Source organism: Chroicocephalus ridibundus, chromosome 18 (genome assembly GCF_963924245.1).
Source record: "Chroicocephalus ridibundus chromosome 18, bChrRid1.1, whole genome shotgun sequence".
NCBI lineage: Eukaryota > Metazoa > Chordata > Aves > Charadriiformes > Laridae > Chroicocephalus > Chroicocephalus ridibundus.
In genome coordinates, this window is record NC_086301.1 from 6,951,688 (window position 1) to 6,975,940 (window position 24,253).

Genomic DNA, 24,253 nt, shown 5'->3' on the forward strand with positions numbered 1-24,253 from the left:
CTCTGTGAAAGACTACCTAAGAAGCCTTGGGGATATCAAAGATAGAGTAGCAATATTCTCCATGGCGTTCGTTCTCTGCATTGTCCTCCGCAAATCCTATTAAAACCTAACTAAATCTATTACTGCTCCCTCTATCTTTAATCTTCTTATGCGTCTGTGAATGAGAAAAGGTGTAGAGATACAATTAAGAGTATCTTGGGAAAGACAATTTTAAGATCGAGCAAAGTAGCTTCATCTTTTCGGTATTAAAAAGCACAAAGGGTGGGCAGGAAGGAAGCAGAGGCAGGATGAATAAATGAAGCAACAAATTTCCACTTCCATTCTGCTGTAGCCAAGTCTGGTTAACAGCAAAGAATTACTCTTAGCCCTTGTATAAGTCACATCAATCATTACTCCAACGAAGCAGCCAGAGCCTGTTGCTGGAACCGTACCCGCTGGCTGCGTTCAGCAGGGAGCCCAGCCATCTGTCCGCAGCACGGTCCCGACGCTCCTTCCTGCTGGCAAATTTGCCTGGTTTGGAGGGTTTGGGCCAGGGCTGAGCCAGTGCAGCCACGGGAAGGGGTAAATAATCGGGATTAATGATGCTGGGATGGTACATCAGGAGGAATCGGGCCTGCCGCCCCACTGCGTATGATCCTGGGCATGGGATAGATAACCCCAGCACCGTTCCCTTCCTCAAATAGCAACACCAAGGACTTTGGCAGAATTTTGATCCCTACCTCTTTTCCTTTCACTTCTGAAGGTAGGGCTCCTGGGAGCTGGCTCGTGGTATATTTAGCTCTGTATCCCCAGCCATCTTCTACTACCTGTTGCAAACTCCGGCCTCCCGGCCCCTGGGGCTGGCTCTCTGCTGCCTCGTGGCATGTGTCTATTCACACGCGGGCAAAGTGGCTGCTGGATGCTGTGAAATGCTCAGGGTACACATTGACTCTCACTTCCCAACATGCGAAAGCATACGCCGAGTGCAAGTCGCAACAATCACCCACTTTTTTTTTTTTTTCCTCTTTAATAGGGAAAGAAACATTCCATCCGCTGACTTAAAGAGAACTGGGTACAGAGAAAACCTCTTTGCTTTCTTCTTACGAATGTTACTTTTGATCTTTGTTTGCAATGTTTGATTAATCTAAAATTGCTCCATTTGGACTAAAAAGGTTTTGATCAATCTACGTGAAGAAGGGTAAAAACAGGCAAGCGTTTCATGTTTTCAATTTGAAAAGAATTGGTTTAACGACAATTTTGTTACGCAAGTTACATTTGAAGCTGAGTTTCAGTGACACTGTGCAAGAGAGAACAATCAATTTCAAGACATTATTCTATAGTGTAAGGTTTCATATTTTAGATTCACACCAAAGAGACCAAAAAGATCTTGAGACATATTAAAAAGAACAGAACAGAATAAAAACAATCAAAAAGCCTAAATCCCTAGAAATATCACTCTGGTGAAGCAGGCGAGAGGGACTGCCATTAATGAAAGTAGAGGGAAACCTGCTTTAACTAAAACACTCAAGGGACCGGCAGCATCACTTTTCTAATGCTGCTGATCTTTAACAATAGGTCAAGTGAAATCTTTCTGGCAACCTTCAGGAACGCCTCACAAGTGGTCCATTAAAGCCGAAAAATTCCTGCTATATATGAACTTTGCCGACAGCTTCAGTGGCATTACAATTTCTCCTAAGATTTAATGTTAAACTCTCCCATCGTAGTATAAGCATAACCTCAGTATGTGGCTATTGAAAAGAATTAAGCAGATGAATCTTTGCATTAGATTATTTAAAAGGAATAATATTGGTTATCAGTTTGAGCACGGGTTTGGATGTCTGAGGACTAGCCAGCTTTCTGTTCCCAATGAGTTCAGTATTTTTCCCTCTAATTCTGAGCAAATCACTGCTTTTCCCTCTGCCTTAATTCCCCAGCTGTAAAATTTGTGATACGGGCATGAATGGTCTGTGAGATCCTAGGCACAAGAACCTTTTAGGAAATTTGCTATCATTATTTTAACTGCTCTGGGAAACTTAAGCACAAATGACAAGATACTATAAAAGGAGCACCGTAAGGATTTGGTTAACTCCTTCATCGTGTAATACACTGCCACCGCTATCAAGCACACACATCTCTGCCAGATAATGGTAATTACGTGCAAGCATCTCACAGAGATTTAGACCTCAGTTTGTAAATCACTGCTCCCTCCAGCAAAGAGATCTGTGAGATGAAATTTCCTCTTATAGTCACATGCACCGTCCTGTTTCCTTGGCATTTACCATCTTTGGTTAAACGAGGCCAAGATAATAAAAATGTCACTTTTGTACAAAGCCGCTTTCCTTTTGGACAGGCTACTGCAAAAGGAGATGGTGAGTCAGTGTATTATCAACCTTGCAAAGAGGCTTTTTATCAGACTTGCTGTTGCTCAGCTTTTGCCGAGACGACAGACTCGGGGCAGGCGGTGACATTTCGGGCTCTTAGATTTGCGGAAGAAGAGTCGAGCTGGGGTTAGCTAAGTATCTTCAGGAGATGCTGCTTTGCAGAGCCATCTACAAGCCCTGCCTGACAGGGCTGATTTACCTCCCGATAGCTCCAGGTCTTCAAGACAGAAATTTGCTAAAGACATCACAAAAGGTAAACCAAGAAAAGCCTGCAAAAAACTTTTTTCCCCTGCTGACCATGGTGGCTTTTTCAATTTAAATAATGACTGATCTCACTTAAAGAAACGCAAGTTTCAGCGGGGACGGCATTTGCTTCTGGAGAGGTTTAAATTGGCAGGCAGGAGGAGTTTGAAGATGTGAATTTGTCATCAGGTTTGTTTACGTAAAAAAATAGTTATTTTTGTTTGTTTTAAACCTGATGCCCATGTTTTCTTGCATTATGAGAATAAAGGAGCAACTGTTCTCTAGTAAACCCTCCACACAAAAAGAGGATTCTACTTAATTCTATCATCTCTTTTCCCAGACAAAGAGCCCTATACTACTCAACAGGGAATCAATACAGCAGTAAATATTCAACAATTCATTACTGAAACACTTGACCTGGTTCTTTTGCTGCCTGTTGGCCCACACCACATAAACCAGAGCCTGGGTTACTGTCCCCAGACTCCTCTGGGACACATATTCTCCATCGGGTTACGCTGCTGCAAGGGAATGAAATTCTTAATTGACAGACACTGGCAACATGGGAAAGCTGGTAGAGGAATAAAGCAAGTTAAAGCAGTAGCACCCAAAGAGAATAAAAGCATCGATCGCTGAGCGCTGAGTGCTAGTGGAAAGAGGGATGAAGAAGAAATATTAGGAAAAGCTGGCCTGAAGAGAAATGGCCATTAGATAGGCGCTGACTGACAGGCGGGGCGTTGATTTCCCCAAGAAAGGCATCTTTCCCACTATCCTTTTATTTACTGCCTGTGCACGACCGAGGTGAGACGAGATTACATTTTGAGGCATACATACGCATGCGAGAAAAAGAAAGGCAGGTAGGTTTTGTGCAAATCGTGTCATCTTTCAGTTTTCTGGCTTATAAATAGAGATTGTTGATGGCCGCCTCTTTGGAAAGTGCTTGGAGATCCACAGGTGGAGAGAATGATGCCAGAAAGTTATGCTACTCAAAACCAGGGCAAAACATTTAAGGAAACTGCAGAGGAAGGGAGACCCGTGGCGCTTCACTAATAAACATGTGGTTCAAAAGCTCCCTCATCCAAATAATTGCTTTTCAAAGCGTAATCTCGCACAGCGCTGAAGGAGGAAGATGCCTCATTTCCTCTTGGAGGTTTCATTACGTCGCAGCACCGCTTTTCTAACCTGCTGACAGGCGCGATTTTACAAGGGAGTTCCTCTGGGGCCAGAGGAGACACCCACCCACCAGTACACAAACTGGGCGAGCGCTGAATAACTAGGCAGCTCCTGAGGAAGCAGGATGACTTTGTGCTTGTTACTGGGCTGGTGGCGGTGCCTGTCTTGCTTGGAGTTCATTAGGCTCAGAAATAACGAAACGGAAAGCGTTCAGTCTTTCAAAAGATAATACCTTGTAAGAAAATCTCTCTGGGTAAGAAGCCACTATGGCACGCAGAAGGACAGAGTTTATGGATGTTTACACTTTACTTCTACCTTTTAATTGCCTCCCAATCTATCCTTCTCCCCAGCAATGCTGGATAATCACACTTGTAACATCCCTGAGCCCTTCCATTCTCGGTTGTGAGGTAGCAAAGCGCCCCCTCCCCATTCCCAGAGTATCCAAATGTTTCACAGTGTTCAACACAGGTATCGCATGTGTTTTTTTTTCTTTCTTCAGTAAGATTATTTATTTCTTCAGTAAGATCTGTGGAAGAAGGAAGTGTTCCATTTCCCATATTTCAAGACGGGGAAGCCAGTCACAAAGACATTTGCTTCTTCCACACTCACACTGGGTGTCTGTGGCAGGGAATTAAACCTGGAGTTTAAAAAATCCTAAACAAGTGCCTATAACCGCTGCACCACTCCTCCCTTCCACCAACCCAGCAGCAAATACAGGCCCGATCTGCTTCAGGTGAGTCTAAAGATCACCCTGAGAAGCCTACGCAGCCTGATCTACCTGCATGAATAACCTCACAAGATTATTTCTAATGCCAAGAAATAATGTCTCCGGTCTCTCAAGTAGCTACAGGTTTCAAATAGATTTTTGTCTCCCAACTATGGATTAAAGTATAAAAAAAATCCCATACATAACACAAGTTTGCAGTTTTATTAAATATATTGACTTCAGACCAACGCCAAAAAGAGTGGAGAAACTAAATTGTAACGAGAATAGAGACTGGGGTGGGATGGGTTGGTTTTTTTTTTCAGAAAAAAAGATGAAAACTCGAAAATGCCTTATTGGACATCATAATGACCCTATAACAACTTGTTATAGAATGAGGACTGGAGAACACGGAGTTTCCGCAGCTTAAGGCTTATCTACTTCTTGATATATCACAGTTCAAAGGCATAGGGTGGATGGGAGGACATAATCCATGTAACTCCCACCCAGTTACCTTCTATTTCATTGAATTTAAGAAGTTGAGCGTGAAAAGCCCATGTGCGAAGGATGCAAACACAATATTATGTTCTCAGGTGTTTTTCTTAATATTGAACAGTCAAATGATATTTCCTTTCCCAACAAATAAAGCCTGAATGTAAGCCAATTTGATCCTTCCACCTCCAAGGAAGTGACTCTGCCTGAGGCGCTCTGCAGTCTCTCTGTCTCTGTCCTTTTACCCCAGACTCTATTTTTAGGGGGACCTTATGGCGTCATTGAAAATCTGACCGTTATCTTTCAACCACCGCAACTGAACAAAGCAAAAGAGACACTTTAGTCCTGATAAGACACTCCTGTTTCTCCTGCTACTGGCTGTTGACACAGAGCACACACTGAATATTGGGGAAAGCAGACCCTCAATTCGAAGAGAAAATCCTGCCCCAAGAGCACCAAACGTTCCTGTTCTCCATTGTATTTGGAGAAATCTCTAACGTATTTCACCATTAGAGCAGCTGAGAATCACTGCAGCTGGCTTAAAATAATAAAATAAAATTGAAGGGTGTTAATACCACTTCACACTTCTCCAGTAATGTGCATCCAAACAGTTCAAAGATGAACTGACCAAAATGCAGGCTCTTTTTGCCCCAAGATGTTCATCAGCGCCACTGAACCCGCTGCGCAGACAGGAGAAGATGAGTCACGGAGAGACAAACTGACCTCCCCAATCCCAACCTGCCGGTGAAGTGCCACTGCTCACCCCAGATGTCCCAGTGGCTCTCCTGACCTCAAACTGAACAGAAAGTGGCTGATTCTTATATAAAAGAGTCCGGAGATTTGTCTCAGAACACGACTCCAAAACTCTGTCTGCCTTTGTCAGAGTCTGTAAATAATTGGGCTGGAACCTTCCAGAGGTGAAGAATTTTCTCTCATGGGAACCAGAAATGATCCAACTGAGGAGGAACAGCGGGGGAAAGAAGTGAATGCCAGAAGTGATACAGCTGCCCCAACACAACCACAGCCAGACACACTTCCCACACTACTGCAGGAGACTCTGGCTGCTTGGATTGGTCAGAGAACTAGTGAGAGCAGCTGGTTTTGTTTCCTTCCAAGCTACTCTGCTATAAATCCAAGGTAGTTGTCTACTTAAAAGTAAAAGGGTGCAGCAGGAAGGACCCACTTGATTACAGAATCCCTGAAAGTCAGAGGTTTTGGGGACAGGGACAGTTTCTGCCAGTTCTCCATTGGGTCCCGAAACTCTCAGGTGAAACCCAAAGGAGACACAGGCTGTATAAAAGTTAGTGTGTTACCCCCAACTGATACATGTGCTGATACAAAAAGGAGGACTCCGGGCATCTTTTTGACCGATGCAGCAGGACATTGGTAAAAAAATGACTCACGCTTTTACCTCCCAGAGCCATAAACACCCCTAGGGATTCCCAGCGCATGAAAAACTTCCTCTCCCCTCCAAGGGCCGAACATGCCACTTCATCGCCTGGAGACTACACTGCAAGGGCTCTTTAAACCCTAAGCTGACTAGTAAGTATCCTAATTATAAAAGAATCTAATCTTTGACTCTAGGTGAGGATTATGGAGTCACTCCACGCGTTTCAGGGCTGCTTACTGATCAGTCTCCCTCTGCCCGTTGTATTCCAGTGCTCTCCACTAATCTGCGATCTGAGCAGTTCATCATTTTTAACGTCTTTTCCTGCATAACACCTGTACTGGGTCTGACAGTGCTTTTGCCCAAGATCAACATCTAATCCCCAGCTTCCCAAAGAGTTCCCCAGCAGCTGCCGAGTTAGACAACAGCACATCTCTAGCTGTCACCCGGCGGGTTTGGGCATAGAAACCTGCAGCTGACCTAATACCTCAGGCTTGCCCTCCCGCCTTCTGGGTTACAGATCCTTTGCAACCAGAAAAGAAAAGAAACGAACTGGGAAAACAAACCAAAGCAGGTAACTTACTTGCTAAGAGCGGCTCCGCATCAGTCTTGTGCCTTGGCACTTCGGGGACACCGGATGGTGACAGGACTGAGAGGTAGGTAAAACAGCTGCTGGAAAAGTGTCCGATCCATGCCATCACCAGAGAGCCGGGGTCGTCTTCTGATCCCTGGGCTGTCTCCTTCCTTCTTCCCTCTGCCTGTTAGTAGAAAACATTTATGTGGCGCTGAAGATTTAAACGCCCCTGTCCCTGGGTATCCCTGATCTCCCTCGCTGTCAGAGCTGAGACGGGGTGCTCCAAACCCTCACCCTCCGCCGCTGCAGCGCTACTTTTGCCTGTCAAACGCCTGCCTTCCCTCGCTCCTGCTCTCTGCCGTACAAATGAATGCTTGGTGGTATAAGGCTTGCGAAAGGGCTGGGGCAGCGGGGAGGGAGAGGAGAGGACGGCGTGTGATGGGGAGCATCGTCTGTTCTGAATGAGCAGCGAAGGGAAAGGTGGCGGGAGCGAAAGCGAAGAGGGGAGGGGTTTCAGGCGCTGCTTCGCACAGCAAGGGCTGGCTGGGGAGGGGGGAGAGAGGCGTATTCCCTGCCTTGAGACAACGCCAGGCTCCCCGGTCACCCCAGGGTCTTTGCCCACCCTGTCGCTTCCCCTGGCGCTGGGGGGTTACTTCTCCTCCCCCTGCCCGGCTTCTCCGTTCCCCCATTACTGGGTGGGCTTTCAGGTTTTTAGGGGGCGGGAGCTGTGTTCTTCTTTTAAAATCACTCAAGCAGAAAGCAGTTCCTAAAAAAAAAAAGGAGGATGGGGAGAATGCAGAAGCTGCACATTTAGCAGGGAGCACGTGTGTACGTATTCATCGGCGTTGGGGAAACCCTCTCTTCCAGGCTGGACCAAGGCATTTGGGAAAAGCGGGGAGAAGGAGAGAGAGCGTGATTCCTCTGACACTCTTCCAACCATCGAGCTGCCGAAACGGTGTTTGCTGACCGAGTTGTGTTGGTTGCCTGTGATCCAGCTTGTCCCAGGGAACGCCCTAAAGCTCTTCAGTGGTTTGCTGCATTTTTTGGGTTTTTTGTGTTGTTTTTTTTTTTAAATCATTGATAATACCACACTATCTCCCTAGTTTAGTAAAATATTTCCTCTTCTGAAAAGCAAATGTCAGGCCAGCTGCATATATGAGGTGGATCTGCCTGGAGACTAAAGGTTACCTTCGGGCTTTGTTGCCCTGTTCCCCTAAATCCTGTCCCCCTAATTCTCTATTCCCGGACCACACGCATTACAGCCCACCAGAAATGCTTTCACAGAAGATATTCTGGTCAGGAAAAAAAAACTTGTCAAAGCCAAAGCACTGTATGGGAACGTGTCAGTATTGCTGGAAACTGAAAGCTATTTTTTCCACGTTCTACTTTGAATGACTTTCAATATTTCTTTTTTTAATTTTTTTTTTAAAGTTGCACTATCGCTAATGCGACACATCAGCACTGGAATGCCATTTTTATTTTACTGTATGGACATTTTGCAACTTATTCTTTGCATTCTTGTTTTGGACCAGGAAGGAAAATGAACTAGTGGGACTTCCTGTAGATCAGAAAATCAGATTCCTAACCACCTAGGATATGTAACACCTTATTACGGAAGCCACACTGGAAAAATTCTAAGACAGGCACGCTAAAGAAAGGGAAATAACCACAGCTTAGAATATCATTAGTAGTCATATTGCACAGGATTAAGAAAGCACATCCCTATACACAGAGCACTTTTTACCAGCGTTCTTGGACCCTGATCTGTACGAGGAGGTTGGATCTGGGCAGATGGGGTCGGAATCTGGAGCCAGACCAAGGGCTTAGGCCATTAAAAATGAGTTTTGCAGATGTAATTTTGCTTTTCAACTTGTTGTTAGTTCATATTTCCCGCTTCACCAGAGTATGGGCAACGGGATCAGACCGGCCAGTTTGCCTCCTGTATCGCGTGCATTAGGACGGTGCTCCCCCATCTCGGTTGCAAACAGCACAGAGACCTAAATTCAAATCAGCAGTGAAACTATTTCCAATGAAAGTAAAAAGCATGGTAATAAACTATTGATTAAATCCTATGAAATTACGTTAGATCTTCTGCCTGCTCATAACTGTTAGGAACGCTCTTTTCAGCAATATTTATTTTACCTTTTAGGAGTATGTCTATGATACATGAAATACGCTTATAAAAGTGCTATTTGGGGAGTACATTAACAGTTTGGGGTTTTTTTAATAAGCATTCAAACTTACTTAAAAAGTACTAAACAGTAATTCATAGAGCACGAGAATCAGTCTCCCCTAAATTCCAAATGTTGGCTTCCAGAGCAGGTTAAGTCCCTGGATGCTGCTTCACCAGCATAAGGACAGTGTCACCTTCATAAAGGCATCAGCTCCGCTTCTTCTTTCCTTTAATCTCTTTTAATAAGATTTAGAATGAATTTTTGTGCTAGGAAAAGCTGTCCAGCCAGCAGCCCTGGAGGAGCAGAGCCTCTGCAGGTCTGCAAAGCTAGGGTGACATGGTCAACGTCCGAAGAAGCCTTCCTTCCCACCTCCCTCATCCCGTGCATCTCAAGCATGAACCCAGCCTGGAAGGGGGCAGAAGTGGGTCTCCCCACCGCGCAGAGAAGGGGGGCTCACGGAATGGTCATTTTTTGCCCACCTTGAGCGACACCATTGGGTGAACCACCTTGAGATCCCATGGGAGAAACAGCACTGTGCACCACAGGAGGTTTAGGCTAGATATTAGGCCACGTTTTCACACCGAGAGGGTTATTAAGCATTGGAACAGGCTGCCCAGGGAAGGGGTTGAGGCACCATCCCTGGAGGCTCTTAAAAGACAGGTAGACGTGGTGCTTAGAGATATGGTTCAGTAATGGTTCTTGTCAGAGTTAGGTTGATGGTTGGACTCGATGATCTGAAAGGTCCCTTCCAACCCAGGCAATTCTATGATCCTATGGAAATGAAAACATTTTGAGCAGACTCCCGTTTCTCCGCTATGAGTGAAGCTCTGCTAACAGGCACTGCCATCTGCTGGCACCACCTCCTTCCACCGCTTTCCCTAAAACGGGGACAAAAGTGGGGCACGGTGAGGGTTTAAAGCAGAGTCAGGGTTTTCACAGCACCCGCTAATGTTTGGGGCTCAGAAAGCCCTGTTTCCCCAACACCCCACATGTATTATTCAGCTGGGAAAAAAAGAGACCCCTCCCCTAATGAGATTTGTCAGTTCACGAGCAGGTATATAATTTTGATGCCCTTCTCCCTCTGCCACAGCTCTCCCAGTTCCTGATGGGATTGCGCAGCGTTGTGCTCACACCTCTGGGCAGATGTCAGCTCAGAGGAGAGCCAGGGATGGCAGCCCCCAGCTGCCCATAAACACCCCGTGAGTGGTGAGCGCGCTGGTGTGCTGCGGCGGCTGTCGCAGGACCCGAGCCACCAGTACAAAGCACAGCAAAGGCCACAGAAAAGAGGGCATTGGAGAGGTACACACTTCAATCAACGTTAAAGGCCTTTTAGGAGCCATTTATTTAATCGCCAGAGAGGTAGTACCTTTGGCATGGGTCCATGTGAGTGCATGCATCTTGGTAGACTTTTGTTTCCTCATTCCTACCCTGTAAACTAGTGCATTGTTTCACCTATTATTTCAACAGACACCTTCCAATTTGTACCGACTAAAGACAAGCCAGACCTAAAAGCAGCTTTTCAGCTGGAAACTACACTTCGGTGAGCCAGTGACATCAACGTGCCCTCGCTAAGGCGGCTCAAAAGCTGTCAATGGCCTCACAAGTTTGAAATATGTTAAAGAACTCCAGGCACCAGCTTGCTGCAGCAGCAGATTTAACACAAAATGGTAGTTTGGGTATACTCACTGGCTAGCAGCAAGGACGTGCAGAAGGATTCTTTCTCTGAGTCAATAATAACAAAAGTTCTGTCGGTGTTTGGGATGGGATTCACCTTAGGTAATGCCATTTAGGATGCACTAGTCCGAGTCTAAACAGCCATGCTATTTCCCTTCCAACTGATGCAGAGAGAGAGGTCATATCAGAAGGCATCTAAACGAGACCCTTATGTTAGAACAGGATGAATGATTTAAGTGTAGGAGTGTGTAGATACAAATTTCACTTCCGTGCAACATCTTGATTTTCCCGGGGGTGCTCACAAGCTCTAACAGCTGGGCTTCACCATTCAAAGGACGTACAGGGCTCTTTGCAGGGATGGAATTACAGCAACTGTGGAATGCTTAGCTCCTCGATTTGCAAATGGAACAACAAGATGTGGAAGAAGAAACTTTAATCTCATTTTGGTATAACTAAATAGCTCTCTGAGGATATTACGCGTCTAAAAAGCTTTCATAAAACAAACAGTTTGGATTTTTGCTGGTTCCTATAAAATGCAGCAGGGCAGTGCAATTTTTGAGCTGTCATGAGCCAAATGGGGAGTAACCTCTGTTTCCCTGAGGTTTCACTGCACATGAATGAGCCGCCCCCGCAATGAGCACAGACTGGCTCATGACATTTATTACCCAAAGGGACAGTCTTCAATCTGAGCACCAGTGACAGAATCCGTAGCTTGCTCTGAGAGCGGTAGAGGGTGATTTCAGCTTTGCATGCATTGAGAGGAGAGGGAGCAACAGTGCCTTCAGGGAGCATTTTAATTTGTTGTGCAATTTGATCTCCGGAACGAGGGATGTCTCTTCCCGTTTGTCAACCATTAACCTACCATCCCACCAGAAGAAAGCAGAGTTGTAAGAGCTCATCCACCTCCACTCTTCCCTGGTGCACTCGACTGAACAGGAGCTGAGTTTTCAGGTTTCTCGATGTGACAGTCACCCACTCCTTCTCCCCTTCCTTTTGTGTTCTGGGGCTGATTCAAACCCCAAGCTCAAAATGAAAGTCGGGAAGCAGGAACAGAGGCAGACAAGGGGAAGGAAAAGTTTCTGCAATAAACCCAAACTCCCCTGCCTCTGTGAAGCGTGCTTGGAGGAGTCTGCTCACGTTGCCTTTGATACGCTAATGAGGAGCTAATGCTAACCCAGGGAAAGAGGTGGCTCTTCCCACAGCTATATGGGCTATTGCCTAGCGCTGATTTGTGCCAGCCAACACACATCCCACCTCCTGGCTATCTTTTAACTTCTGGATTGCCCGCAAGTGTGTTAGTTCAGTTCTTAGTGAGCTGCTGTTGTAATGAACGCTAATTAAGCCCTTGCTTTGCAGGTGCAGCAGCAGAATCTGAGGCTGAAGAGCACCCAGAGACTGAAGTTCCCACTGTGGCCCGTGGTAGCTGCTGGGCTAGAAAACGCTGGTGAAAGGCACTGCTCCAGTTCGTGTGAACCCGCACACACGGGACATCTCTTCTGTGAATAAAACGCCACCCCAGGTCCCAGAGCGCCTGGTTGCGAGCTCAGAAACAGCAACAAAAATGCAGTAGTCACAGCACGCTGCTAATAACGGCCGATTTATGAAAACAGTTCCCTTGCTAGGCAATGAGAATTCAAAAAGATTTCTGACAAAAGCAAATGCCTCGGTTCTTTCAGGTGGGAATCTCATTGCATTAACTTCCCTCCTAAAAACGTACAGGGAAGGCGCGTACAGGATGTTAGCAGAAGGTACAGTCTATTTCTCAAACTTAGCCACCGAGTAGCCCCTTCCCTGAAAACGGATCTCACCTCCAGCTTGGCTTTTTCCCAGCAACAGTAAGAGACAGACAAGAGGTAAAGCCAGCAACTCCTTCATTTAACTATGAGGAACCTACCAGGGTATTTAGTCGGTTCCAAAGGATTCCACAGACATCTTTGCATGAGAGTGTAATAGACTAAATTTTGCCTTTGGGCACCAGCAGAAGCCCAACCACAGCCCAGCGCACGCACTTGAAGTCCTGGGTTGTCGCCCTCTGTGAAACAAGGACCCACCGCACATCACACAGCAGCGCAAACCAGTCACTTCCAGCATATTCCCTGGTTACTTAGCAGAAAGCACAATCTACAGGGCAAAAATAATATCCCGAAGACAGATTTTAGGCAATGCACGTCAGCGTGTCTAGCTTATTTAACTGGCATATTTTAATACTATTTGCAATCCACTTTTAGGACTTAAAAGCAACTCAGCATTTGTTATAGCAGGTCTCGCACGTCATTGCTCCGAGTTCACTTCAGGATTCTTTTCAGCACTACTCTGGCTGCAGAAAATGTGACCCCCACTGTCTCTAATGAAGTCTTTTTATTACTGTTTAATCTCATGTGTGTGTGTGCCTGGCAGCAGACTAGCAGCCCTGGGGACAAAAGGCCTCTATTCAGCCACAGGCGGGTACTGTGGGGACAGCCCTTCCCCAGCGCTGCCCTCTCAGTGTACCCCGCCTGCGCCCAGGTGACGGGACAGGGCAGCTCTGGAGCCAGGAGGGGTCTGTTAGAAAGGGTGACCAGCGCCACCATGATAGACAGATTAGCTGGTTAATACCCAGGCAATTAACCCTTGGCCTCTCTATTTCAATTCGCGTCGGCTGTGGTGGAGCTCAGAGCCTTGTCCCTTAGGACCTGACCGATGGCACCAGGGATTTAAAGCTTCAGTCGTGGTTAACCTGGGCAAGGTTCGAGCTAGAGATCTAAAGGTGAAAAATCTTCAAACCCCCTTTTAAATTCACAACATACGTGGCGCTGAGATTTAGTAAAAGACTAAACCATACCTTGCGCAGGAAGGGCAGTGGGAGGGTCCATAAAAGAACCAAGCCGTGAATTCCTGCTGCCGTAACAGAGCAGCCTCGTGGCTGCTGACCCTACGCGACTACAGCAGACCCGGCCCACAGGCTCCTTCTACCTTCTACCAGGGGAATTGTTTGCTTTGTCCAAATTCCAGCACTTAAATTGGGCAGTGGATCTCCTCTGCAATTAACTTTTATTCTTTTACGTGCGACAGACCTTCAAGCCAATTCCTGAGATGGATCTTACTACAACTTCTAGGGAGTCTTTAAGAACAGAGCCAATTGTTCCTTTCTCCACTCAGTAATCTGCACGGACTGGTGAAATTCAAGAACTTTGACTGTTTATTGCAAAATCCCAGTAACAGTTAGGTAACTTCTGAGCTCTTGGATTTCCACATCATTTGCTAACATTAGGAAGATTTTCAGCAGTTTTTCAGTCATTTGGGAGCTTAAGAGAACCATTTCTAGAATTTTTTTTTCCAGACCTTGCAGCAGCATTCAATATTTATAAGGAATTCCCTGCCTTGGTAGCAACAACTGGCAGTTACGAAAAATAAGTACACTATAAAATGCATTAATATTTTAAGTCTGCCGAAGACTGCGAGATGAAGATATTTCCAGCTTTTGCCTGACTGGTTGATATTTAGTTCAAGCAAAAAACTGACCAAAGGAAACAGATCTAGGAGGGAAAGGAGAGGGAACTCACAACAGCTACAGTAAAAGATTTTTCTGTGTTTACACGATAAATCAGACGCAGAATCAGGAAAAGAACCAAGTCGTCTGGCTTCTACTCCAGCCACTTATTCAAGGAACCACACTCTCTATTACGCGCTCAGATATTGCTATAGGATTCTGCAGTACATGAATAAAACCTTTCCCCATCCTCCAAATAAAGCGTTGAGATTGTGCTGAATCTAGGCTTTTCCACCAAAACGCGAATAACTCATGTTTAATGATGCAACGGAGAGAAAAGATAAATCTCGACATTGCTGTAATAAAGCGCATTTTTATGAAGACTCCTGTATGCTCGCTGCCTGACGACACTGGACACGATCCAGGTCTGTTTACAGTGCCAGCATGTCTGCGTCCCTGACTCCTGGCGCATCTGTACATTTTGTTCTTGGCATATTTGTATCTATGGAGCCAGCTGACCTTGAAACCTCTCATCAGAGGGGAAAAAAAAATAATAAAAAAAAACCCAGCAGCTAGAAAGCCTACCACCCCCCATATATTTCATGGTTATTATCAGAATATTTTTCCTCTGTTCAATTTGCACAGAGATGATATTCAGTAACACTGAAAATATTCTTACTGTCCCTGGAGAGGCCTGTTGAGAGAAAAACCAAAGGAAATTAAAGACCTATCAAGCAATCCCCCGACACACGTTCATAAATACAAAACTAGGCAGTGACTGGCTAGAGCACGAAGGACAAAATGTACCAAAACTCTGTGACTCGGGTCCCTCCGTTCCTGCCTCCCCCGTATTCCCTGCTCTGCGAGGAGGTGGGGTAGGTTCCCCACCGCTCGTTATCGCTGCAAATTCACGTAAAACAGAGATGATGAAGCATTAGCTGTGGGGCTAACGTGCCCTCGTGCACCGCTTCTGTGACAGCAAGGCTTTGCAGCCGTCTCTGAGAATACACACCTCTCTCAGCCTGCAGCCTTCTGCTGCCGCAGCAGCTCCTTGCCCTCAAGCAGTGGACTGGTGTGCGGTGGGACACGCGTAGGCAGCACACTGGTGTGCCTAAGGCAGGTGATGCTGCAGATTATGGGAAGCGAATCCCCCAGAAGAACGGGCAATGCGGATGCCTGCTGTTCCGTCCTGTTGGTCTGTAAGCGCACTGTTGCGCCTGGAACTCAAACCGCAGAATTACTTTTGGGGAAGCCTGAAATTTGGAGACCTTCCTTAAAGTGTTTCCCATCCCCCTGAAGAACGAATAGATGAGTTTTGCTGTGAGCTGCTGCATGAAGCCATGATGCTGATGAGCGAGGAGGACCCTTCAGGCAGCCTGACGAAAGAGCCTGCGCTGCTGAGGGACAAACTGGGTCCTCTGGGATATTCGGAGCCAAACTTCTCGGGAAGCATGCTGAATTCAATTACACTACCGTGCTCACCAGAGTGCTCCCTTACATGCTGTAATTTGTGCAGCAAAACTAAAGTTGCAGCAAAAACTGTTGGACTTACCCCGCAGTCATTCAGCGAAACTTTCCTTTCTGGTTGGATTCACCTGGGGCTCGTTCCATCCCCACTGGATGCACCAACCCAAAATTCCACATCTGCCTAGTGCTAAAACTGTACAAGAAAAGAGGCTTCGCCCACATGGATGAAGTTGACTTTACTTTTCTGTTAGTCATGAAATTTGCCCAGTGTTTGATATATCTGAGCCCAAGATTAAGGAGATCAGTGTAATCTCAGGCTGTTATAAAACTTTCTGAGGGTGCAGTACAGGCATAGAAATAACTCAGATGACTCTCCAAGTCACGCGGCGCTCTGTTGTAAGAGCAGACATAAGGAATTATTGACTAGATTTCCCAGAATGTGCCAGTGTAGATGAGGCATAACACCAGAATTGTAGACACGTCGAAAAGCATAAAAATAAGTTTTCCCAGGAAATACGACGCCATATGGACATGGTCTTTGTTCTGGTGAAGCTTCTTTCAGTCCCCCAGGCTTTTCTATGTCATAACGTTTTCCACCAAGCTGACTGGGTTATGGCATCCTGGCACTTAAATTGCCTTGGGCTGTGGTGTTCCACACTAATGACACCACTGGAACCTGCAGGTTCAGTCCCGTCCCATTCACAGAGAACGGATTCATTTGTGCTGACAGCTCGCACACACCTTGTCATGCAGTAAAGTTATTGAAACTGAATTGCCAGAAAGGCTGCGATCATTGCTTTGGGTGATTTATTCAGCACTCTGAGCAAATGCCAAGAAAATTCCCCCGCGTGCCTAGACCAGATGTTGTTCTCATCTGAACGATGTTAAATCTGAGATAAAACTACTAAAGCCAATGGACATGTAGTGCTACTATCACCCTTGTCTCGACCCAGAACCACACTCCCCTCTGTGTCCACCCCATCCCCCAAAAAATCAGCAAAACAATCACAGCTGGACAAAAAGTGCAGTCTCTCTGCGTTCACCAGTTAGCTGTGCAAAATGATTTTGGCCTAGGAGAAAAGGTGGATTAATTTTTTTTTTTTATTGACAACGCTGGACCTAATTTAAAAAGGAAGATGGAGCTTTGTGATCCTCAGGTAGGTATAGCACGAAAATGCTAACAGAAGTGCCTTCTGCCGAAAGCTTAACCTTTCCCCCAACTTTTCTTTCATCTTTTTAAGCTTTTTCCCATGCCATTCAGAGCCAGCAGGACCTCCCGCAGTCCCTGCACAGGCCAGTAGAGGGTGGTGGGCAGCCACACTGGCTTTTTACTCTCCTGCTCACCCTCAGGTCAGGCATCTCTTTGAAACGTTATTTAACTGTGCATCCTATTTGCAAGGACGTACAAAAGGTTATGCACGAAGCAGGAGCTTTACTGAAATAAGGTCTTTCCCCACAGCTCTTTTATGGAAACGACACATTCAAGTTTTAAGCACTTTCCCTACCTGTGAGGACTATATATGAGTTCACAGTTTTCGAAAGTATCTATGAGTTACTGTGCAGGACAAGCATGTTTTGGCACATGTACTATTTGCAGAAAAGGCCGTGCATCACTGAGGTTCATCTCAGTGTGGGTGATGGAGACCTACAGAAAATCTTGCTACAAGAAATGAAGGTGCCTACCTGGGAATAAATCAAGCTCCTCTTCAGGAAGCACCTCGTGGCTCTGTGGAACTAGACATGACTAAAACACATTGTAAAAGGGAAACTTCAGCACAAAGAGACTTCAGTACATGGACACATTGTGAGAGGAAGGACAGAGGACTGTCTTCAGCTACCTACTCTAGTCATTGAATCTATTATGGCATCACCAGGTCAAGAGAGAGAAGGAGCCAACCTTATTCAGAGTTGGCTAAATTCCTGCTTCCTATTCCAGCGCTAAGGCAGAGGCTCAAAGCCAGCTGCCTCTTGAAGGAAGCTGTGTATCACCCAGAGCAACTTGTCCAAAACTTAACCAGGAACAGTCCAGCCAGAGCTGTGCTCACAGACCATGTTTTTTCCAGCCTGCATAGTAAGCCTTACATACGTGAAGACACGCCACTGACCATCTTCATCGCTCACGCAAAACTAGCAGGCTACAGCTGATACTTGAGGCTGCTTTCTATTACCAGATCCAGTAACAGCTCTCTGCTACCAAGCCTGTTCTTACTGCCCTCCCGAGTGACTCGTTTCGATGGGTTCACTCGTCTGTAAAACAGTCATTCTTTACATGGCTATTTCTAATGTCCTGACCTTCAAAAGCAAGGCCCAGGGTTTTTGCACGATCGCCTAGTGAATGTACTTCTGCGAAGAGAGCATGTAGCCAAAGTACCTGCAGTTCTTTGCTGGGGGGGGGAAAACCCCAGGATGCTTCATATTTTTTTTCTTTTGATAACAGCAACTGCACACAAAATCAACAGCAACTTTCACGGGTACGACGGGAGACGACTGTCAGCCCACTCTGCTGCCCTTAGAAACCAGGACAAAGTTACCACCCAGCTCTGCTATTACTAGTGGTGAAGGGTCAGCTGTGGCTTTACCAGAGGGAGGGCAGGAACTGCAGGGGCTGTCGTTCCATTAGCACTGCCCCCACGGCGTACGTTCTCTTCAGTCACGCTTGCAGCCACTTGGATGTACAAACTCGTCTCCTGGATCCAGAGGCATTGCCCACATTTCACAAGGCTCCACAGGACTGTGAACTAAACTCAGACAACAATCTACGATAACCCTTTTCCCAGTGAAAGAACAGAACAAAGCGCATAATACATGTAAAGAGGATGTGCTGATTTCTGCGCTACCCTGTCCTATGTCTGTGTTGCCTCTGGGACCATATTCCTACTCTTGGGAAATAACTAAATAAACAATCACTCCACACAACTTGCTCACTTCCTCACTCTGCCTAACACCGTGGGCTCCATCCAGCCCATTAGCTGCAAAGGGAATTCAACAGAGCTCTCGTTCTTTCAAGCACTATGCTCTCAGCTTTCTTCACGGCTCCCGTGAGAGATCAGTGCCTGACTTCAGTGGGTCAGGATATCAAACCAGGCTTTCCACCTTGCCTTGCCTTTCTCTGCCTTGGCTATCATCTGTGAAAAATAGGATGATGACTGTTTGCTGTGTCTTTCTCTCCCTCCCCTGCATTCCGAAAGAGAGGGTGAATTTCATTTATTAGTGCTGATAGAGTCCATGGAGACTTGCAGATAAAAAGGCTCAATGTGAAGCAGAATATGAATATAATGTTCCCCCTTGCAGAAAGCTTATGCTTTACTATTTCTTTTCAAAGCACCTACTGACATTGCTAGGCAACTGGGACATTGTCCAAAATAAAACCAGTAATAATAATCAAAGAAACAAAACCTGAGTCCAACAGTCTATAAAATACAGCTGAGGGCTGTCAGATAAACAGACAATGGATGGAATGAATTCCTAAACCTGGAAGAAAGAGGAGGCTAAAATGGCCAATTTTCAGTTGACCGAAAAAGTAACCTTAGAGATACATCCCAAGGGGGACACGACCACCATCCAGAAGGTCCTGCCTCAGAGGACGCCTGAGGGATGGTAATATTTGGGAGCTTTTGAGGAGCAGCAAGATTGACTTGTCAAGGATTGTCAAGGGACCTTAGAGAATGGCAATACAAGGGATAGTCGCTGCCGTGCAAAGAATAATGCAGTGTTGTGTCTATATAGAACTCTTCCTTTCTTCATCTGCAAAGTACAAAGGCTGGAAAAACTGAGACACAGACAACAAACTTACCTACAGATCATACTGGGTTCTCCAGAACCCTGACCTTGTTCTCTAGAACTAAAGTTCATATTCGATTCTCCAGAAACTGAATTTTGCTGGTGATATTTAACACAGCCCCAGAAAGACGACTGCAAGTGAGTACGAAATACGCTAATCTGCTTGTTCCTGTTGGGATAGCTGCTGGCTGGCAGGCAGGAGACAGTCCCCACGCAGGTGTGCCTGGCTGTGTGGTGTGTGCCACCCTGCTCCTTATCAAGCTATCAGTTTGCTCAAGCAAGCAGGACATCACGTGCTCCAGAAAAAGCCTTTGGCTAGACACATCTGTGCTCACAGCAAACCAGGGCCCGATAGCCTCAGGGGCTCTCAAAGGTTGATGTAGGGACAACCAGCATTGAGATCGGCATTTTAGAAACACCTCGTGCCCTTGAGAACAACTTACACTTCCATAAATACCTTTTTAGGGCTTACAGAAGCATGTTTATTTGGAAAACAATGAGAGGGGAAACACACAGAGAATGAAACAAAGTGTAATCCCATTTCAAAGCTTCATCGGATTTCACCAATTGCAGCTCAAAAATACCTTGTTAGAACACAGTGCGTACCTGAGCCATCTGTGCTCCTCCTGCTACCAAATCAATACACGTTGTCACTGAGTTACATCTAGTTACCACTTTTAATACCATCATACATAGCGGGGGATGAGAGCTCTAATGTCTAATGCAGAAGCCTGATGCTACTTGACAAACCTAAATGAAGATCTAGAAAAAAAACTTCAACAGGCGTTAACCTGGTTGTTCAATGACTTCAAACACTTCCCTACATATAGCATTTTAAACTTCTTATTTCCTAGCTTCAAGTAGGAAAAAAGATTTCAGACACCCCCGAGTCAGGCGCCCACGTCATTGTTCAGAGCAATCACTGGGTTTGTAGCATCACACGCTCAGTGCCAACGTGGCGAGGTGACAAGGACGCAGCTGCCAATATAAGAATAAGGTGCTTTCGACCAATGCAACTCTTATTTTTCACTCTGTATGCTTAGCTTAACTTTTTTAAGGAGGATTCAGTGACTAGAAAAAGGGAAGTGACTCATGACATAACCTCCCTCGCTGTATTCTGCACGGGTGGTTACACACGCTCTACCCAGCGAGGGAGTGCTCAGCGGTGCTTTGCTCACCGATCAGCCGCCCCGTGTCCTGTCCACTCCCCAGCAGAGGAACAGCCTTGCGCTAATCACCGAGTTACTACAACCAGGAAGGAAAGAAGTGCCTTTGTTGCAGTCCACCCATGCCCTACATTTTCAGGGGAAGTAAGGACTTCTCCGGCACCAACCTCCTCTGCCAAGCAGCTGAATTACACATAAATACAAATAATGAGCTTTACTCCTTCCAGTGAGAAGCTGGCGTAATATTCTCCATGAACAGAGTTTCATAAACCCCATTTCCCCACGTGGCATTACCAGCAGAGGTGTTCTACCTTGAGGGCTTGCCAGGGGGCTGGGGGGATTCCAGGCCACACTGTTTCAGGAAATCTTTATTGCAGCTATGCTGTTCTAGCATGTCAACTTAAAGCTGGTCCTAAATTCTTGTCATGAATTCGCTGTGCTTTCTGAAAAGTCACAGAAAAAGCGAGTGTGTGAACAGGTCTAAGAGACACCAAGCAACTTCTTGGTGGGCAGCGAAGTTTGTCTCTTGTGCTATGAAGTCACAAGTCGTGATTTCCCCTCTCCCAAGCCCACCTGCTCTGCAAAGAGGGCAGATAATACGAGGTCTCTGTGGCTGTTCAACCACTGACCACGACTCCAAGGAGTTAAATAACACGGGTCTCTGCCTTTCTGGATTTCCACATGCATCGCCAAGCCAGCACTACAGCCAGCTTTGCTCTTGAATTTAAATAGCCTATGCATTTAAATTTGTCATTACAGTTCACAGAGAAGGCCAAGGGCTTCAGCTACCTGCTGTCTAAGAACAAGGAAGGCTGAAGCGATGAGGAACCTTTCACTTTCATTAGTAGCAATGCCTGAAGGTGCTGGAAGGGATGAGGGATATAATCAACTTCATCTGTTACACTGTTCTTCCATGTCAGACGCTTGCTGTCCTAGAGATTTACACTTTCTCCAAGCATGCTGGCACGCGTGGCTATTTATTTAAAGAAGGGTGTCGGGGACACTCCCAGCTAAGAGGAGCAAAAACCCAGTTCTCCTGTTTCTCTCTCAGCTCTGAGGTGGCTTGTTCACAGAGGAGAAAGTTTTGGGAATGAATCACAACTGTACATACATCCGAGTGAATATTCAGTCTCCTGTTATCGCTGTACTCGGTGCCCCACCGCTGTCTAGAACATCCTCAGCGTTTTACTCGGGCAAAATGAGACATAACTGGAAGGACAGAATCATCTCTCCTGGGACTCAGAATAAAATTGCAATGGATTTTAAAATCCCTCCCCACGGTAAGCACAAAGTAAATAAGTACTGGGAGGCTGCCAGCCGAGCTGCACCGAGGTTAATGAATAAACAACCGCCTGCAGTACTGACTTGCCTTCTATACTTAAAACATGTATCTTTGATTACATCTTAGGGAGACCTCCTCTTCTATAAATAATCATTCCAAAAGATAAAGGCATTAAATCTTTCTTCCTTTGACAAAACAGAGATTATCAACATTTATACAGAAAACCTGCTATTAGGCAAAAAGGCTTTTCATAGAGGACTTGCTTTTTATCGAAAATGTTGACTTTATTGTGGAAAACAGAACACTGAAAAAAAAAATTGCAAATATAGCAAGGCACATTCTGAAAATGGTAGCTCAGTCACACCTTGTTTCCCCCATTTTTTTACGGGAGCTCTCAAAGCATACATTTCCAGGAAAACAACGAAGCGAGCTCAGAAAAGGGGAGATGGCTGTGAATTAGCAGAGCTGCCGGCATACCGACGTCGCTTCTGAAAATGGGATTTAATTGCTCAGTTATGGATGCATTTTTGGAAATGTTAACCTAGTTGAATAAAACAATCGGTTGAACGAACAAAAGAGTCTAGATTTCCAAGAGTACCTTGGGTGATTTTGAATGTCCAACATGAAAGACAATAAAGACAAGTCATTTTGCAGTGTGATTTGTGGGAGTCTCTGCCGTAGAAGGGGTCTCAGACAGAGCACCTCAGAGTCATTTGTCACTTGTGAAAATCTAGGTCATTTACTTCCCTCCTCCCGCTCGGCTTTTTTTGTGCCAAATATAGAAAGAATTTTCTGGCTTCAGACTGAATAAAGTTGTTAATTACACTCTTTCCTAAAAACCTGCAATTGAAATTCACTTGGGGAGTTTCTGAAAGCTGTGGAAAGCTATTCTTTTTTATAATATTCTTTTGACGTGTCTTAGAGGAAAAAGGAAGAAAGCCCATTTGCTTTTAATTTCTCAGTTTTGAGGATAATATTTAACAGAAGTAAATCCCTTTAAGGGCTCAACTATGCTCTTTGAAGCCAGTGGAAAAAAATCCCATTGAGTTTCATTGCAGGAGAACTAGATGCTGCTTTGAAAAATTACGTTAAACAATCCGCAGTACGTTGCGTGATGCAAGAAAATTAATTTGTGCCATCGTGAACTACCAACAGGCGAAAAAGGGCAGGATTCTGGCTCGTGCTAGGCACAATGTAAAAATAACCAGATTGTTTCAGAGTATAGCACATCGATTAGCTCCTGGTAAACGTATCTGGAACAATTCCATCGGCAATTCCTGGTGCCATAAAAGCCTCTATGTGTTGGTATCACTAACAGCGTACCTGCCTCACAGGAACCTTAAGAGGTGTAACAGATGGATTAACATGCTTTGGAGATGAAAAGTGCTGTTTGAGTATTATCAAATTTATTATTAATGACAGAGCTCATAAAACAATGGGATGGCTAATAACAGAGCTTAATTCCTTCTATCAGTGCTTTTTGTCTCCAGAACACTCTGGGGCAAACTCTTGCATCACTGAGTCACAAAGCTGCTGGTGGCTTCAACTGCATGAACAGATCTGTCTCTGCCCAAGCAATAAATAACTTCTTTAAACATATAAATCCTGCTACCAACCTCCTCTAAGACTCAGAGGATCCTCCCTACAGGATGTCCTCCACCTGTCCCTGGCAGGTGGCTAGAAGCACGGGGTTCTTCTTGCTCTATAACCAAGGGAAGATCAGCTTCCAGTCTGGGGAATTTAATGTTGAGGGTAGAACTCATTTGTTTACAGTAGGCCCCCAAAAGATAGGGATATAAACTGTTCCAGCCACCTAAGTCCTCTCTCTTTACTGGTGGAGAAGGATGGGCACCTCTACAAGGTAATGCATCCTTAGATGCCTGTCTTAGAGGGAGAAGAAATGCCTTCTGAACAGGAAGAATTAGCTCCATTAGACACCTAATATTTGTCTGCCTGCAGTTAAGTGGGATGATTCCAGGCTTACGTCACTCAATCCCTTATCAAGAGGTTGCAAAGGCTCTACCAAAGGACTGAGAAATGCAAGAGATGACATTTCTTTATGCTCCAAGACGACAGCGATGCAGAGAGAGTAACAGCATTGAGTTAACTCCTGCAGTCAGTGCTCTGCAAAGAGATCAGGTGGACTCTGAGTTTCAGCTCAAGTCTAGGAAGGAAAGCCTAAGCAGGAATTTGGGCAAGGGCACATGGGTTCTGCAGAATATGGGAGGTATCAAGAGGCATCTGGTTCTTTCCAAACCCACGCTGCCCATGCAAAGGCAAGGCCTGACCTTCACAAGTAGTCATGACACTTC

At 45.6% G+C, this 24,253-nt stretch overlaps 1 protein-coding gene across 6 annotated transcripts in view; it reads right to left on the minus strand.

Annotated features, from left to right (window-relative positions):
- Positions 1 to 24,253, minus strand: part of KCNJ5 (potassium inwardly rectifying channel subfamily J member 5) — a 46,536-nt gene that overhangs the window by 13,741 nt on the left and 8,542 nt on the right. The window contains exons 1-2 of one of the 6 annotated variants that reach the window (XM_063355101.1): positions 15,799 to 16,036; positions 6,939 to 7,113 (exon numbers count right to left, since the gene is read on the minus strand). The gene's annotated coding sequence lies outside the window, so the exon portion shown is untranslated. Of the gene's footprint in view, positions 1 to 6,938; positions 7,443 to 7,551; positions 7,577 to 13,598; positions 13,620 to 15,798; positions 16,037 to 24,253 lie in introns of those variants that run through there. The other 5 variants (XM_063355105.1, XM_063355103.1, XM_063355100.1 and 2 more) reach the window with 5 other exon arrangements.